General features: G+C 33.6%; 1 protein-coding gene and 1 long non-coding RNA gene across 2 annotated transcripts in view; both read right to left on the bottom strand.

Annotated features, from left to right (window-relative positions):
- The window catches only part of LOC144960115 (uncharacterized), a 212949-nt gene that overhangs the window by 74470 nt on the left and 118665 nt on the right, over window positions 1–19814 (bottom strand). The gene's annotated exons all lie outside the window — the stretch shown is intronic.
- The window catches only part of LOC144960037 (uncharacterized), a 69350-nt gene that overhangs the window by 20566 nt on the left and 28970 nt on the right, over window positions 1–19814 (bottom strand). Inside the window, exons 3-4 of the long non-coding RNA XR_013642747.1 lie at window positions 17784–17810; window positions 14353–14398 (exon numbers count right to left, since the gene is read on the bottom strand). This is a non-coding gene — a long non-coding RNA (uncharacterized LOC144960037). The remainder of the gene's footprint in view (window positions 1–14352; window positions 14399–17783; window positions 17811–19814) is intronic.

The following is a 19814-nucleotide window of genomic DNA, read 5'->3' on the forward strand; positions in this document are numbered from 1 at the left end:
CAACTTCTCTGTATATCAGCTTCTTTAAATCTTCTCCATGTTCCTTGTGGCCTTCTCCTTGATCATCTGCACTGAGGGTTTCAGTCCAATACTTTCTTTGTTATAGTGGAGTCATTCTTTCTAAGCTTGTGTCCAATCCACCTCAATCGTCTTCTTCCTCTCCCACTGGTTTCTGCTGTGTTCTTTTCCATACTTCTTCATTTTTTTATTCTATTCATCTATTTTATTCTGATTACCTTACGCATGCACCTTTTTGCGAAAATCGGAACCCTCCTTATACATGCCTGTGATGCGTTCCAAGTTTCACATCCATACAGTAGGACAGACTTCACGTTTTAGCTTTAGTCGAAGGGAGATATCTTTAGTTCTCCAAACTCTGTTCAAAGATGTGAATGCAGCCTGTGCCTTTCCTATTCCATATACCTACGAGTACCCACCAACACTCATATATATATATATATATATATATATAATATATATATATATATATATATATATATATATATATATATATATATATATATATATATATATATGTCTGTTTCTCTAATTATCTATCTATCTATCTATCTCTTTTCATCTTTGCTTACCACGTTTAGATATTATGAGCCATGATACATCTATTTAAGGTCCAATTATAATTTACAGGATTTAGTTGTCTGGTAACAGTGATGTTATTGGTATTAATGATCGCAAATATGATGATATTCATATAACAGTATGGTTATTGATTATCGCTTTTGAATTCTTCGATAACAATAGATAATAGTCTCTGTGCTTTTAAGCCTAAAATAAAGAAGAGACAATAATAGGTTGATACTTACCTTCTGTGAGTCACGCATGGATGGGAGAAAGTAACAAAGAAAAAGGTTACGCCCTTCAGTAAATATAGTTCAATTATTATATTTTAAATCAATTGTATAAAAACACAACTTGCTCTATTGTATAGCTCAATATACACTACATGTGCTCAAGGTGCTTTAGAATATGTCGCCAATCATCAGGTTCACTTAACAAGTAGGAGGACATGACGCCAGTTAGGGGATATTACCATATTTTTTGACACAGACGACACTGTTAACGGCTAAGAAAAAAATGTACACCTGAATTCAAGTGAGTAAAGACTATTTCCCAAGAACTCAACTATTTTCTGAACGAAGTTCGAACCCAGATCCTTCCAATCCGAAAACAAGTGTCATATACATTTGCATATATGATTATATATAATAATAATAATAATAATAATAATAATAATAATAATAATAATAATAATAATAATAATAATAATAATAATAATAATAATAATAATAATCATAATAATAATAATAGATCTTTATTGTCCATAAATTTGGCAATTTTTCATTTAGTTACACTTGTTATAACGTTAAACGATAACTGTAACATTGAACAGATATTTCACTCCTACTTATTTTCTCTCTCTCTCATTCTCTCTCTCTCTCTCTCTCTCTCTCTCTCTCTCTCTCTCTCTTTTTCTCTCTCTTCCTCTCTTTATTTCACACGTGCGATATACACAACATAAACATATGTTTCGTTATCAATTTGTTACGATTATGGCAATTCGACACCAAAAATTATCATCTTTATCAATTGATCAGTTAATCTTACATTAAATAAATTAATCAGTTAATCAGTCAACGAATCAATCCTTGGTTTTTCTGTACCATATGAAATATTCAAAATTTCCTGTTGCTGATGGAACGAACGTTGATTTAAACTTGTTAGTTCTACGTCTAATCTGACAAAACCTTCTCCCAGATGGTAAAAGACTAAATTCATGGTATAAAATATGTTTTTTATTGTTGATAATTGAGAATGCTTTCCTTTCTATTGCTTTTCCATGAATTCTTTTTACTCCATCAAGAGGATGGTTTATTATATTTGATGCCTCTTTGATAGATTTTGAAATTTTTGATTTATCTTTAAGTCGGCATCCTCCAAACCATATGGTGCAGCCAAACGCAATGACACTTTTAATCAATGAGTCATAAACTCTTAACATAGTTTTCTTCCTTACTTGAAATGTTCTCAATTTCCTTAAGATGTATAATCTTTGGGCAACTTTCTTAGATATTATATTAATATGTTGAGAGAAATTGAGGGAACTATCAATGGTTATTCCTAAACATTTAAAATAGTCAACTCTCTCAACATCATCTTTACCGATCGCCACACGCTTTAAGTCGTCTTTATTTTTTACACCAAACACCTGCTATTTCGTTTTTTCAACATTAAATTCAAGCTGATTTTGTTTACACCAATCGGTGAATATATTTATTTGTTTGAAATAATTCTTTTCGGTAACTTTATCCTTTAATAAGCCAAGAATAGCAGTATCATCTGCATATTTCACTATAATTCTATAATAATAATAATAATAATAATAATAATAATAATATATATATATATATATATATATATATATATATATATATATATATATATATATGTGTGTGTGTGTGTGTGTGTGTGTGTGTGTCTATCTATCTCTATTTTTCTTTGCTTACCACATTGAAATGTTTTGAGCCATGATACATTTATTCAAGGTTCATTTTTATTTTACACGATCTAGTGGTCTGGTAACAGTTGCAGTATTGATGATGGCAACTATGTTGATATTGATATTGATGGTAGCAATTCTGTTGAAAATGGTATTGGTATGGATGGCAACAGTGTTGATATGATTATTGACGGTGGTTACAGTGATGTATTGGTATTGTTGATTGTAACAGTGAATTATCATAATCGATATAGATAAGAATAAACATGATTGTATGGCTTTTAATATTTTGTTTTGAATTGTGGGACAACTATAGATAATTGTGACCATGTCATTCAGTATAAATTATATGAAAAACGATTATTGGCGTATACTTACAGTCTTTTAGTCACATGTGGAGTGGTGAAAGTAACAAAATATAAAGATTATGCCTTTCAGAAAGGGTAAATTAGTATCATTAAATGGGAATGTATAGAAACACAACAAATTGATCGTTTTTATAGCGTAATATACAGTAAACGTGTCCCCAGTAATCAACATCACTTAAGAAGTAGGAGGAGACACGACGCCAGTTAGGGATGGTCACAATATTTTCAGACACAGACAACTCTGTTAACGGCCAGATACCTATTTTACACCCGAATTCGGTGAGAGGATGTGAGTTATGGTTCTTTTCTAAGGACTCCCCTATTTGCTATACGAGGTTCGAACCCAGAACCTTCCGATTCTAAAACGATTGTATATACCACGAATCGTATTAAATTGCATGTTTAATTGTTTTTAAAACGTTGTGATTCTCATTCTATTAAAATAGATCAATATGTTCATCCCATCCACTCCTATATACCTCAGGTGAGTTCACTTACGGATGTTGAGCCATCCACTCTCTCTTTCTATCTCTCTCTCTCTCTCTCTCTCTCTCTCTCTCTCTCTCCCCCTCTCTATCTCTCTCTTACTCTCTCTGTCTCTGTATATTTATCTCTATCCCAATTTGCATTCCACATTTTAATATTGTGAGCCTTGCGACATTTATCTAATGTTAATTTTTTATTTTACAGAGCCTTTTTTCCTGGCAGCAGTGATGACATTGGTATTGATGATGGCAACTGCGTTGCTTTTGGTATTGATGATGGTAAAAATGCTGATATTGGTATTGATGGCAACAATATTAATATTAGTATTGATGGTGGAGACCGTGTTGGTATTGGTGTTGTTGATTGCAACATTATTATTTGTTTTGATGGAAACAAAATAATTGAAATATAGATAATAATAAATATAACAGTATGGGTATTGATATTTGGTTTTGAATATTCGGGACAACGAGAAGTGTCGGTGCCATTAAGCGTAAAATAAATGAAAGACTATAATTAATTGATACTTACAGCCTGTTAGTAAAACATGGATAGGAGAAAGTGACAAAAAGAAAAAGATTACGGCTCTCAGTAAATATTCGTTAATTTTATAAAAAACACACAAACTTGATGGTGTGTATAGGGCAATATACACTAAACGTGCTCAAAGCGCTTTACAAAGTGCCCCCGGTCATCTGATTCACTTAACATGAAGGACGGGCCATGACGCATAGAAGTTTAGGATATTTCATCAAATAAAAAAAAATGACCCTTTAGTGTCGTCCCCCCCCCTTAATGATATAAACAAGAATAAATATAACAGTATGGACATCTTTCCTCTCTCTCCATATATATATATATATATATATATATATATATATATATATATATATATATATATATATATGTAACAAATCGTATTAGATTACATGTTTAATTGTTTTTAAACCGTTGTGATTCTCATTATTTTAAAATAGATTAACATGTTCATCCTATCTACTCCTATATATAACTTAGGTGTGTTCACTTATGGAACTTGACCCATTCATTCTCGCCTTCTCTCTCTTTCCATCTCCGTCTCTCTCTCTGTCTCTCTTTATCTATCTATCTCTCTATCTACATATATATATATATATATATATATATATATATATATATATATATATATATATATATATATATATATATATATATATACTTGAGATCAAAAGAAAGTATGCACATTTAAAATCGTCATTACTTTTTTATCCGTTGACGTAGGCTAATGATTTTCCACTGAGTTGTTTACCATTAGCCTTTCTGTGTACCGATAGTCGATGTTTTTGTTTTTGACCTGAAATTCGCTCACCACGTCGCGCACGTGCTAAAATGACCTTTTAACCCCTTGCTGTGGACAGGAAGTGTGTAGATTAATTTTTTTGCCATCCGTGTCTTCTTGAACTATTTTCAAGGCAGGAAAACACAATATAAAATACCATCCATTAATCTACGTGATGTCACGACTTAGTTTAGAACAACGTGCACGTGCCCTGGTCATCTTCTAGCTGGACAGTCTGTGACCAATGTCGCAAGAATGTTTGATCTCACAAGGAGAACTGTATATTCCTGAGTGAATCGATTTGAAATAACACAAACGATAAGGGACCGAAACGTCCGTTGATGCGACAACTTCTTAGAGCACATCAACGGTTGGCCCGTCTTCAAGTGGGCCCGTACTCATCTACGATGCACAATGTATGCGTGGCCATGTGTTCTCTTCTCAGATGTATCACGCTTTGTGATTGGAAGAAACGACGGTAGATTACGTTGTTACCGAAGATCACACAAGTGATTTCACGATTCTTGTGTCTTGGAATCCCCAAACAGAGGATATGGACAAGTCATGGTGTGGGGTGGAATAAGCAGACTATAGGACACCTCTAGTTCAAGCAAATGCATCCCTAACCGGTGCAAGGTACATCCAGCACATTTTACAACCCCATGTTATTCCATTTTTTCATGAACATCCTAAATTTTCACTTCAATACGACAATGCACCATCCCACCGCGCTATTGTAAAAAGGGATTTTATAACAGCAAATAATGTGAACGTTATCAGCCTGTCGCCTGCAATACCCCCCCCCCCCCCCCCCTCCCCCCGATCTAAATCCAATAGAACATATGTGGAGCATAATCCGCCGCCAAGTTCGTTCATTAGACCAGCAAAATGAACAACTGTTCCACGCAATAAGAACAGCTTGGGATAACATTTCTCAACACCAGCTGGCCAATTCCATGCGTAGGAGATGCAATTCTGTGATTGGGGCGAACGGGGGACATACTCGTTACTGAATGAATTAGATTCACCTTCACTTCAAATGAAATGAACACAAGTAATTTTATTAAAATGTCATTGTTTGTCAAAATTATAGTGTATGTATTGACTTTTTACTTCCCTATTTGAAGATCATGTTTTAAAAAGTATGTGTTGCATACAAGATCAACCATAAACGTTACAAAATATAAGAAAATGAAAGATAAATGATAGTACTATGGTTACACATAGGTTTTAAATGAACCAGAACAGTATTTCATACCAATTCTGTAGGTAAAACAAGTGTATACTTTCTTTTGATCACTAGTATATATATATATATATATATATATATATATATATATATATATTATTTAAAATATTTACCACAATGTTTGAGACAGCCTACATTAATGTTTCAGGCTTAATTTGCCATCGTCAGGACTGAGTTGTTTTGTTGATTGTTGTTGTTTCTTGAAGTGGTTCCGGAACCACTTCAAGAAACAACAACAGTCAACAAAACAACTCAGTCCTGACGATGGCAAATTAAGCCTGAAACATTAATGTAGACTGTCTCAAACATTGTGGTAAATATTTTAAATAATAATAATTCGCTCCATTACTACATGTCGAGCACTTTTCGTACTATATTTGTATCAACACGATTCTATATATACATATATATATATATATATATATATATATATATATATATATATATATATATATATACATATATCGTTTTCTCTCTCTCTCTCTCTGTCTCTCTCTCTCTCTCTCTCTCTCTCTCTCTTTTTTAAAATTTATTTTCTCTCTCTGTTTATATCTATTTCTATCCATCTTTGTCACCACATTTTGATATTGTGAGCCATGAGAAATATATCTACGTTTCCTTATTTTACAGGCCCTATTTTTCTGGTAAACAGTGATGACATTGATATTGATGAGGGAAACTCTGTTGATATTTGTATTAATGATGGCAAGAATGCTTATTGGTTTTGATGGAAACAAAATCATTAATATAAGAATAAATATAACGGTATGGCCATTAATATTGGATTTTGAATTCTTGGATAAGTATAGATAGTAGTTTCGGTGACATTAGACGTACTATATATGAACTACTATAATTGATTGATACTTACAACCTGTTAGCCACACATGGATGGGAGAAAAATAAAAGATGACGCATTTCAGTTAGTGAAATAATTATTTTTTGAATCGACTGTATGAAAACACAACAACTTGATGTATAGCGCAATATGCGTTAATCGTGCTCAAAACGTTTTAATATGTGTCCCCAGTCATCAGCTTCACTTAACAAGTAGGACGAGACATGATTACTACTACTACTACTACTACTACTACTACTACTACTACTACTACTACTACTACTACTACTACTACTACTATCAAGAGATGAACTGAGTAGGAAAGTACCAGAAGACAATAGAGAACAAAAAATTCGCCGCGGCGATGGGGGTTCTAACCCGCCATCTTACTGGTACGACAACTGGGGAGAGCGGAACTTTATCGTATGAGCTATCCAGGATCACAAAAAAAGATTGTCTCTAACCCTAGTAATTTTTAGAGCCCTCTCTTCCCAACTACTAAAGGTCACAGGTCCAACACACACAACCACCGCGAAGTTAGTTGGCCAGCAATTAAGCGTAATAGCCAAAATTCTCATTGAGTATTCTCCGGTATTTGGGGTGACTTTTTTAATTCAGAAAAGGGAGTACAGCAGGTATTTTTGTTGATAACAGCAAGAAATGAAAGAGACGATCTGTTATGGGATTGTGGATAGCTCACACGGTAGAGTCACGCTCTCCCGGGGGAGGCGGAGTTGTTGCACCAGTAAGGGCGCGGGTTAGAACCCCCATCGCAGAAATTTGTATTCTCTATTGTCTTCTGGCACTTTCCTACTCACTTAATCTCTCGTTGTTATCAACATAAGTGCCTGCTCTAATCACTTTTCTGAATTAAAAATACTACTACTACTTCTACTACTACTACTATTACTACTACTACGACTACTACTACTACTACTACTACTACTACTACTACTACTACTACTACTACTACTACTACTACTACTACTACTACTACTTCTACTACTACTACTACTACTACTACTACTACTACTACTACTACTACTACTACTACTACTACTACTACTACTACTACTACTACTACTACTACTACTACTACTACTACTACTACTACTACTACTACTACTGCTGCTACTACTAGTACTACTACTACTACTACTACTACTACTACTACTACTACTACTACTACTACTACTACTACTACTACTACTACTACTACTACTACTACTACTACTACTACTACTACTACTACTACTACTACTACTACTGCTACTACTACTACTACTACTACTACTACTACTACTACTACGACTACTACTACTACTACTACTACTACTACTACTACTACTACTACGACGACGACGACGACCACTACTACTACTACTACTACTACTACTACTACTACTACTACTACTACTACTACTACTACTACTACTACTACTACTACTACTACTACTACTACTACTACTACTACTACTACTACTACTACTACTATTATTATTAATAATACTACTACTACTACTCTTAATAAATACTTTTCGGATTAAGTTTCATAGAAAAATCCATGGTGATAATAATTTAGTTTAGCTTGTTTCTTTTCATTGTTGATTTTAGGCATATTGCTTAACAGTAACAGAGGACATAGAATTTACATATTAAAAATATACTTTGAATCCAAGCAATTATTCATACGTATTTGAATTAGGTAATTTAAGTAAATTATAAACAAGTATTAGTGATGATGATAGCTATAAGAGTATTGTTTGCTTAGTTGGTAAAATAATAGATTCACAGGCAAAGGGAATTTGATCAAACCCAGGTGAAGTCGATATATTTTTTCCAACCCCTGCCCACTCAGCAGTCATTGGGGAGCTGGGTGTACTAGATCTAGGCTCAAAGTACTTTACATCAGACTAGCGTAGCATTCAAAGTGTAGCAAGCAAGTGCTATTGTCCAATTCACCAGAAAAATCCGGGATAAATTCCGGGTCAATAGGTCTATTTGATCTGAAGGACAACTTAAAAATATATATATTAATAGCTGTGCTCAAGATGGTGATGACAATGATTATGCAGACGACGACGACGACGATGATGATGATAATGGTGATAATGATGATGATGATGATGCTGCTGCTGATGATGATGATGATGACGATGATGATGATGATGATGATGATGATGATGATGATGATGATGATGATGATGATGATGATGATGATGATTGTGGTGAACACTGTATGACATGATTGTGTGCTACTCACCCCTTTATTCATGGTCATGATAGAAGGGAGAGGAGATAATAAATAAGTTAGATATTGAGTCCGATTATTTCACTCTTTTACACCCTATGCCCTCTAAAGGGACAAAGACACACACACACACACACACACACATACTCACACATACATACAAACACTCACACACATACACACACACATACACAATTAAATCGAGTTTGATGAAAATCCGGAAAAGTTTAGAAGCCTGTGACTGTCAGACTATAGCTGTTACAAGATTGAAATGTCGCCAGAATCAAACCATTTAATTGAACGAAATTGACGGCACTCAGCTTTTTGTTATTATTCTAATACAGTCATTTTGGTGAAAACTTCTCATTAAATCATATCAATAAGACTCTTAATCTTCAAGCTTCAGTTTTGTGTGATGGTAAGTTAAATCAGGCAGGGGGATCGTTGTGATTGTTTTACCTAAACGCATAGCAGTAATACATATCCAAGAACTCTATTCCCTCTGTCCTCCTGCAATACATTGTATTGAAGTAAAGAAGTCGACTTCACTCAGCTCTTTGTTATTGATTATGAACCTCGAGTTGAGTGAATAGTTCTCGCTTAAATATTGATGCTATCCGTTTGGGTAAACTACTTACAACAACCGCAAGCCATATTATTATGTAATCGCACATTGCAGGCAGATGATCGTATAGTGGTTTTATTTATATTTTTTAATACTATGCTTTCGGATAAATCGCATTGATCATTGGTTATGTTGTAGATCTTGATAGTGACAAAAAAAATCAAGGGAAGGGCCAATGATGATAATTGAATGTACAACATCAAGACAATCAAATAAAAAGTTCATAATTCCAAATTCGATTTCTTACATCTTTATAGATGATAAATTCAAAATGCCCATCAAATAGCGTGGTCAAAAATCAAACAGTTGATACATTTAAAGTACGTAAAATCAGTCCAATCGAAACGTCTATTTATCAAGAAGACCATTTTTAAAATCAGTTTATCCAGATTCTTGCAGGGTTGCCATAATGCATACCACATCTCCATGCATCTCGGTTCATATCATCATCTTCGTCTAGGCCCAGTTCTTTCATATTATCCATTACCCGATCCATCCGTCCACTATTTGGGCGTCCCTTTAATAACATATCCAATAGTTTTTTCCCATGTACACCCTCTCTAGTCTCTTTACACATTCGAACCATGTCAGACTGCCGTCTTTCATATTTATAGATATATTCTTCACTTCACTCAACCTTCGGATTCGTTCAATTTTCACTTTATATTATTTCCTTGTTCAGCAAAGTGACCATCTCAACAGCTTCATTTCTTCCCACTTCAACTTCTTTGTTTTAATTTGTCGTATCGTCTGTTTCTAATCCATACAACATGTCTGGTCTTACAACATGTGCATATATTTTGCGGAAATTTGTCACACATAACTCCAGTTACCTTCCTCCAATTATTCCAGCCTGCTTGGATCCTCTTCTTAACCTCCATCTCATTGCCTCCATCTCATTGCACAGTTGTTTCTATTTGAACTGGATTGTCTCTTGCACATTTTCTTCTCCTGCCTTTATAGGTGTTTTTATTGTCTGTTGTCCGATGCACAGATTCTTCTGTCTTCGATCTGATTCCTATTACTGCCATCCTTTCCAACACTTGACTCAAGCCCTCCAGCTCCCTTTCGCCGAAGCTTTTGGACCGTTCAAAAGTACCACGTCTTCCGCATATATCATGTTCCATGGACTGATCAGACGCCTGGTATAATCCTACTCTTACATTAAATTGTTCAGTCCCGTTCTTACTCTCTTATTTCCTTCGTATACATATTGGAAAAGTTATATATATATATATATATATATATATATATATATATATATATATATATATATATATATATATATAATCACAATCCGGCAACTTGGTCTCAAAATTGTCCTTGGCCCAAGTAAACCATTACCCTTAGTAGTTTCATGATATCTCTCTGGCTTTTCTCACTAGGATGAAATAAGTAACCAGAAAAAGACAAGATGGTCTCTCTAGCTTTACAGAAATACAACTTGAATATCCGCGATATCCCAGGCAAGGACAATATCCTGGCGGATCTGTAATTCCATTCCTTTTGTTAACATTAATTAAATATCATATGATAATCCACGCTACGTTAATAATGTTGTTTTTCAATTTGATTTTTTTCTTCAAAGTTAAGATTGGGATTGACATCTTTGAAAAAAATATTGGCCAATTGGAATTTCAAATTGACGGTCATCAAAAAAGAAATATTCATTATATATAATTTCGTTTACTTTAGTGTGTTGCAGAACAATCAACTAAGGAAAAAGTGCTCTACACGAATCTTATATGACTGGATCTAGTATCAAGAGTAGATGTTGGTTGGGACAGTTATATTCTTCTGTCTCAAAAACAAGGACGAGAGAAACACAAGGTCATATCACTCGGTAACGTGTGATGGCTTTGATCAACATTTAAGATGTATGGAAATATATCTTGGATGAATGGAGACAAAAATGAGCGTTTCAAATATGTGTCAGGCATGATTGGGATGGAAAAAGTCTAAGAAAGAAAAGTGTTGTATATCACAGATTCTGACGATCATCTTAGTAATGGGATTTCCGTGGAACAATGCAACCACGAAGAAGCCTTCAAACACCACCACTCAAACTTAATCAGACCACGAGATTCTGATTTCTTTGTCATCCTCATTACCAATCATCATTGCAGCACATTCGAAATAACAATGGTCTCGGGGACCCTACTTCTGTCGTGATGTTTATATTATTTGTGAATGACAGGAAAGAGGCAAACGATGGATGAATGTTAAATATAGCTGTAATAAATGTACAGATGTTGGTAATTTTTATTTCCTTTATCTATCGTTATTTCTCTACTACATTAGTTATAAGAGAGGTACAACCAACTACCTTCTCCCCTTCTCTATCTAGTCTAGTCTTACTGAATTGACCCTGCTCTGGAGGCAACCTACAACGGATTCCCTCTTCTATCCGCATCTGAAGTAGGCCCGACAAACCAATCATTCTACCTGTCCTTCTGAAATATTTTTTATTGATGGTTTCGGCTATACGTGCTCATCCTAGCATGAATTATAAGCTGAAACGCCATGCAGTACAGTGCAATTTTGCCATATTGTAAGAAAAAAAACGACCAACCCCCCCCCCCAACAAATCTAGCCAAAATGAACAAATACGTGTTAATTAGAATCTAGTGTACATAATCAATTTGCAATTTAAGATAAAAACAATAAACTAGATATACATATTTAATACTCAATCTACGTCAGCTCACATTTCTACTCTCTGTAAATATTTATACTTTGAATTGAAGAAAATCAGTTCGATCCGTCAGTATAATACAATTGGAACATGTAAAACATTGGTTGTCTCCCTCATTTTTTTCGAAACTGGATTATTGTAAATCCCTGCTGTCAACTTGCCTCAGGCTTCTATTAAACAATTACAACTACTGCAAAACAGTGTAGCAAGATTAGTTTTTGGCAAAAGAAAATGGGATCATGCAACCCCTTCGTTGGCCTCTCTCCACTGTTTGCCCATTGAAAAGAGGCACATATTACAAAGCAGTGGGTCTTGTTTATAAGTGTTTGACTGCTATAGCACCGGAATACCTAACAGATCACGGGTAAATTTGAAAATTACACTTTAAGATCACATAATGACCCAACGAAAATTTCGGAAAAAAGATCAAGAACAAAATTTGGTGATAGGTCCTGTGCTTGTTTCGGCCCCAGGATTTTGAATTAACTACCACGTGGTCTGAGGAGTGTAAGTCTTTACCTGCCTTTAAAAAATAATCTCAAGACACATATTTACTGTATTTGCCATTATTGACACTATGAATCCTTAATTTGGCTATAAATTCATTACATTTTTTTCACTCAAAATTGATAATTTATATTGTAAATTGCCCAGAGCTTGTGTTTTACACGAGAATGAGCTCTGTATAAATGTGTATTGTTATTATTATCATTACTATTATTATTATTATTATTATTATTATTATTATTATTATTATTATTATTATTATTATTATTATTATTATTATTATTTATTATTATTATTATTATTGATTATTATTATTATTATTATTATTATTATTATTATTATTGTTATTATTATTGTTATTATTATTATTATTATTATTATTATTATTATTATTATTATTATTATTATTATTATTAGTATCATTATTATTATTATTATTATTATTATTATTATTATTATTATTATTATTATTATTATTATTATTATTATTATTATTATTATTATTATTATTACTATTATTATTATTATTATTATTATTATTATTATTATTATTATTGTTATTATTATTATTATTATTATTATTATTATTATTATTATTATTATTATTATTATTATTATTATTATTATTATTAATATTTCTCAAAACTTTCTCAATTTAGAGTAGATAAAACCCTTTGCACATTATTTTATACAGCAGTGATCGAAAGTGTCTTGTCATTTTGTATAACAATCTGGGGAGGCGATTGCTTAGCAGTGGAAAGGAACAAAATAAATTCAAATATTTAAAAATCCATTAAACGCTATATAACTGCTGTTCACAATGTAGATCTTTTATACGAAAAATTTTGTATTCGTAATATAATTAAAATATTAAATGACCAGAATCATCCACTAAGACCATCAATTATTATGCCAGGAAGGAGTGGTCGCTCTTTCTCTATTACAAAGAAAAAAAAGGGAGACACCGAAAACATTTTCTGTTGTCCAGTATCAGGCTTTATAACAACAAGCAATACTTTTTTAAATATAATTATTTCGCATGTTTACTTTCAAAAAAAAATGTAAATATTAATTTATTAATGTATTTGTTATGCAATATTTTCAATTTTCAATTTATAGTGACAGTTTTAACTATTTTACAGTGGTGAAATGATTCATATTATAAAACGCAGCTCTGGTTATGGAGCTGCTCTTTTTTATATATACATCCTATTTCCATTGTATTTTTATCTTAATGTGTAAATCATAACACGTCTGTCCAAAAATTTCCTTTTTGGGATGCATTAAAGTATTATTATTATTATTATCATTAATATTATTATTATTATTATTATTATTATTATTATTATTATTATTATTATTATTATTATTATTATTATTATTATTATTATTATTATTATTATTATTATTATTATTATTATTATTATTATTATTATTATTATTATTATTATTATTATTATTATTATTATTATTATTATTATTATTATTATTACTCACCGCATTTACCAATTTTCTTATTGCATTTTTCCTTGTTGCCGCAATCCTGAAAATAAGATTAGAATAGGGCTGTGACGTTTATGAATCAAGAATTGGGAAAATCCGGAGTTATATTTAGCACGAGGTATATTGCGCTCTCTCCAGTATAAACATTGCCTTTTTCTTTTCAGTGATATATTGTCTGCAAGCCTCTGTCTTTTGATTATCTACATATAAAAATGCCGGGGAAAATGTGTGGTGTGTGCTTGTGTCTTTGTAACAGCGACAACAAGTACAAAGATCACCCTCATATAAAGAGGTGTAACATTCAAGCCTTTTCCACGTCCAAACACCAAATGGAGAAATGTTTGTTGTGGAATCGGAGATGCAGTCGCCCCCACTCCCAAATGAATGTTCAAAAGATAATAAGATTAGATTCATCTCATCTACGCTGTTCTTAGGTATTTAGCAGGTAACTCTTTCGAGCGACTTCGACATTCTTGTGTGTAAACTTATTATAACATTGAGAGGAGGAGAGTATCGAGTATCTACTACACAATACTGATATGCAATAATAACAACAACAAGGAACATGATACACACGACAGAGTGTTAGGATCATTTGTCACTTTTCTTGTAGTCTATATCTGTACTGTATCTATAAACCATTTTTTGCAACCCCATTCCCCTTGAAATAATATAAGACTTGTTTCATCACGGAGGTAGTCAATTCAACAGTGGTTTTGTTAAATGAATAACAGGCGTTAGGTGTAGCTCTGTGACTGTGAGAGCGATATCTTGTGTGTTACGTGCTGGGTATCGCTCAGAAATGTTCGCCCTGATTGCATTGACTTTCATAAGTTTGTTTATTTATTTGCCTGAAAATACCTATAACTACTACTACTACAACTACTACTACTACTACTACTACTACTACTACTACTACTACTACTACTACTACTACTACTACTACTACTACTACTATTACTACTACTACTACTACTACTACTACTACTACTACTAACTACTACTACTACTACTACTACTACTATCTACTATACTACAACTACTACTACTACTACTACTACTACTACTACTACTACTACTACTACTACTACTACTACTACTACTACTAACTACTACTACTACTATTACTACTATTAATAATAATAATAATAATAATAATAATAATAATAATAATAATAATAATAATAATAATAATAATAATAATAATAATAATAATAATAATAATAATAATAATAATAATAATAATGACTGCCTCTTTCTTATGGTCTATATCAATATTATTTCCTTTCTCACCTTCACCAACATTTCCTCATTTGCATAGTCTGTCCATAATAACCTCAACATTCTTCTATACATCCACATCTCAAATGCCTCTAACCTTTTAGTACATTTTTTTTTCAAGTGTCTACGTTTCTCAACCATATATAAGGTTACTTATAACGTATGTTTCCACTACTTTCATTCTGGTCTTCAACTTTAGGTTTTTGTTTGACACAATTGGTCATATTTTATGGAACACACGTTTTTGCTATTGCGTTTCTTTGTTTTATATCCTCTATGTCACGTGTGTCATGGGTAATGATAGTGCCTAAATTTCGACATTCCTTTACTTGTTTGATTTGCTTGACAAATGGGAGGTCGTGTTGTTGACATTATTTTAGACCACCATGCCTTCGGTTTTCTTAACATTTTGAAAAGCATTTCGTGTTGTACCGAAACAAAAGCTTTGGAATAATCAATGAAGCATAGATAAAGCGATTTTTTGTTTTTCGAATTGCCGCTGCATCATTTTTTTCAATGTAAAAATTGCATTTACCTTACACTTTTCTTTTACAAAAGCAAACTGCTCGTCGCTTATCTCTTATCTTGTGCCTCATTCTTTTCATATGTATTCTTAATATAATTTGTGTGATCTGGCTCATTATGCTGATTGTTCTGTGTCGGAATGTTAATAGATACCGCCAGTCTTAAAAGTCTGTCTTGCACAGATACTGGTTGTCAAATCTAAACAAAAATCATCATCCTCAATATCGTCCAGAAGTCAGTTTCTGTGGATTCTTCGGGCATGGTGTCAATATGTTGTGTCAATACAGCCTCTAATTCTTGAAGAAGCAGTTCATTTCCATGGTGGATATCCATGTGTTCTCCTATAAGTTTCCAGCCGTGAAGTTCTGACAAAGGCATCAGATCTTGAAATGCAACAAGTGATTGTTTCCATTCATACGTCTGATAGTTTACACGTTTGATGTATAGGAGTGATGATTTGCACGGAAGGAGAAGACTTAAATCGGTATTGTCTTTCTCTGAGAGGACCTGTTTGCCTTTTGCATGGAAGTATTCTTTTGCTTTAGGATCTCGAAGCGTGCTAATACTCGATAAAAACTGCGAACCGTATAGCCAACATACAAACTGTTGTCTATTGTCTTTTCCTGTGGACAAGCTATGTCACCAATGGCCTGGAATGTTGATTGCATATAACCACTTTTCATAACGAGTTTTAAGGCCTTTCTTTTCCCTTGATGGAATAATGCACTTGGTGAATTGCATCCAGTGAAGGGATGGAATTCTAAAAGAGAAGAAAGAATAGTTGATCCGAGTAAGAGTTTCTTCATTTCAATCAAAATTGTCCCAACAAAAATAAGTAATGTTGCTATTCACATTGAACACTTTTGGGGGCAACATACTATCCGAAAAAATGTTTTCTGCAATGTTCGTTTCAAACTGAAGAACGCCGAAATAAGAAATGCAGTGACCTAGCCTGTTCGGTAATGTTATGAGTTGTGAGCTTCCAGATCGACCGACATTCCAAGAAGGAGGTGTTTTGGCTGCTGCCATGCTCCTTTGGTTACAGAATAACAACTGTCCTGAACCATATATTGTATTTTGCGTTCATATGATGGCGATACATCCTTTGATTTCGTTGGAGTTAGTAACTTTTGCAGGAACGTAATGAGATATCCCGGAACATAAGACGAATGTAGGTATTCACTGTTCGCAGGCCATGGTATCTCTTTGCACTCCTGATATCTGTCAGGAATCTTACTTCGTAGAAGAAGGGCAGTGTTTTCAAGTGCTTTTAAATTTGATGCTGATGAGTCGAACGCAAATTCAACTGCTGTGGTGTGGATATTTCATCCGAATATAATATTTCTGATCGATGTTTAAGCACACAAGTACTAATTTGCTTTATGATATGTTCTTTTAGCTTTTGATTTGAATAATTTGAACCGTATAATAGTGGGAATTTTTCTTTCAGAAAAAGTTGATAAAGCAAGTTTACTTCAGTTATTTGTGATAATGGCATTTTAAATAAGGGAAAATAAATGTAAGGGGGATTACGACATAGCAAACGTTATCTCTCTATCCTAGATGAGAAGTCAGAAGACCTCATCAAGAAAGTGTTATTTAAAGTATTAGATACTTACGGAATCGGATGAGCACGCGGGTTTAGGCTGTTTGCGAGGGAAAATGAAAAATGTTTTAATAGATCAATAAACAGTCACACACACACACACACACACACAAACACACACACACACACACTTACAATGATATATATTATAAATACAGAAACCATGAAATAATAGTGCTCAACTTTTTGATAAAAGGAGCTATTCATAAAATCGTTCAAATATAAGTATGATCAACTACTACAATATTGTTTCGAGCCTTCGTTTTCATCAAGAAGAGAAAGTGAAACTTTCATGTGTTCAATTACTTTGAGACAACCAAAATACTGTCCACTATAATATGCTAACAGTGGAGATTTATTTCATGGGTCGTGGGGTTTGGAGATGGGATATGCTGAAATTTTTCTCCAATATCAAAATGACACCCTCGTCTATTCAATGGTCTATTAGAGCCCATGGAGCTGGAATGTACCCAGTTTTTGAAGCGTTTAACAAGATTATATCAATTGTATGTTACTATTTGGACCAGGATATTATCTGTCGCAAAGCAATTTGCATCCGATATATATATGGCCCGGTGTAATGCGTGGTTTAAGTTGGAGATAAAATTATATTGCAATTTTTTGTTAAATTAGTGATACTGAACGCCCACTTGAGCGTTTTACATCGGCAGTCAATTCCTACACCCGTAGAATTGCCCTTTAATTTAGTTTAATATAATATAGGTTTTCAAATCCTAGGATTTTCCCAGTTCCATAATAAATTATAATAAACAATTATTGGCTTCACACTGCCTTCACCAACTGACTGACAAACCATCGCATCGACGAAACCACATTCTTGACTGCCTTGTCACAAATGACAAATCAAAAATATCAAATATCCACGTGACGGAACAATGTCTGTCAGATCATTACATCATCGCTTTCGTTGTCAATTTGACGCGCCCACTCTCTATAAAACTAACTGCAATCCAATACGATGAGAAGCTCTCTGAGCACTTAGAGCGCTATGCTCCAACAACAACAAGGACAGTCACGAATCGACCATCGTCCCCATGGATGACATAAAGAGGCCAAATCCGAGAAAAGACGCGCAGAACGTATACAGGGAATCAAGTCAAAAAATACGCACGTTGATTACCAATGCAAGGCATGCTTATTTGAATGATAAAATCTCCAATTGTCCAACAACAAAGATATTATACTGTATAACATACTGTATGACCGGAATAAAGATTGATTGCGTTTTCCCTAATACTGTCCCAGAAAAAGATCTTCCAAATGAATTTGGTTCCTATTTCCAAAACAAAGTGTCTAATATAAGACATCACCTTGACCAAATTCCGCATCTCCGCCAAAATTTGAATCATACAATGGCAAGGATTCGTTTAACAAATTTACCCCAGTGACTGAAGAAGAAATCAGGAAAATCATAATATCTTCTCCCGCTAAAACATGTTGCCTCGACCCAATCCCCACCTCACTATTACTTGAATATATGGAAACGCTCATCCCCACTAACACTAATATAATCAACGACTCTTTACAATCTGGAACAGTCCCCGATCTTTTCAGGTACGCCATCGTTACTCCTCTTCTGAACAAGGCGAATCTGTCACCAGAGAATCTTAAAAACAACAGACCAGTTTCCAATTTACGGTTATTTTCAAAAATCTTGGAAAAGGCTGTCGCAGCCCAACTGAACGATCATTTGGTAAATTACAACTTATATGAAAAAAAATCAATCAGCTTATAGGCAACATCACAGCACTGAAAATGCCTTACTAAAAATTGAAAACGACCTTTTGTGTGAGGCTGACATGGGTAAAGTTTCGGTTCTGGCCCTCCTAGATCTAAGTGCGGCGTTCGACACGATAGACCATTCGATTCTTGTCGAGCGTCTCTCCAAAACGTTTGGATTGTCTGGAATAGTGTTAAAATGGTTCGAGCCCTACCTTATCCGCCGCACACAAACAATTCAAGTAAAAGGAATAAAATCAGATATTTTAAAGATTGACTTTGCTGTGCCACAGGGATCTGTTTT

The sequence above is a fragment of the Berghia stephanieae genome, chromosome 14 (assembly GCF_034508935.2).
Source record: "Berghia stephanieae isolate SIO BIC M18660-M18661 chromosome 14, UCSD_Bste_1.3, whole genome shotgun sequence".
NCBI lineage: Eukaryota > Metazoa > Mollusca > Gastropoda > Nudibranchia > Aeolidiidae > Berghia > Berghia stephanieae.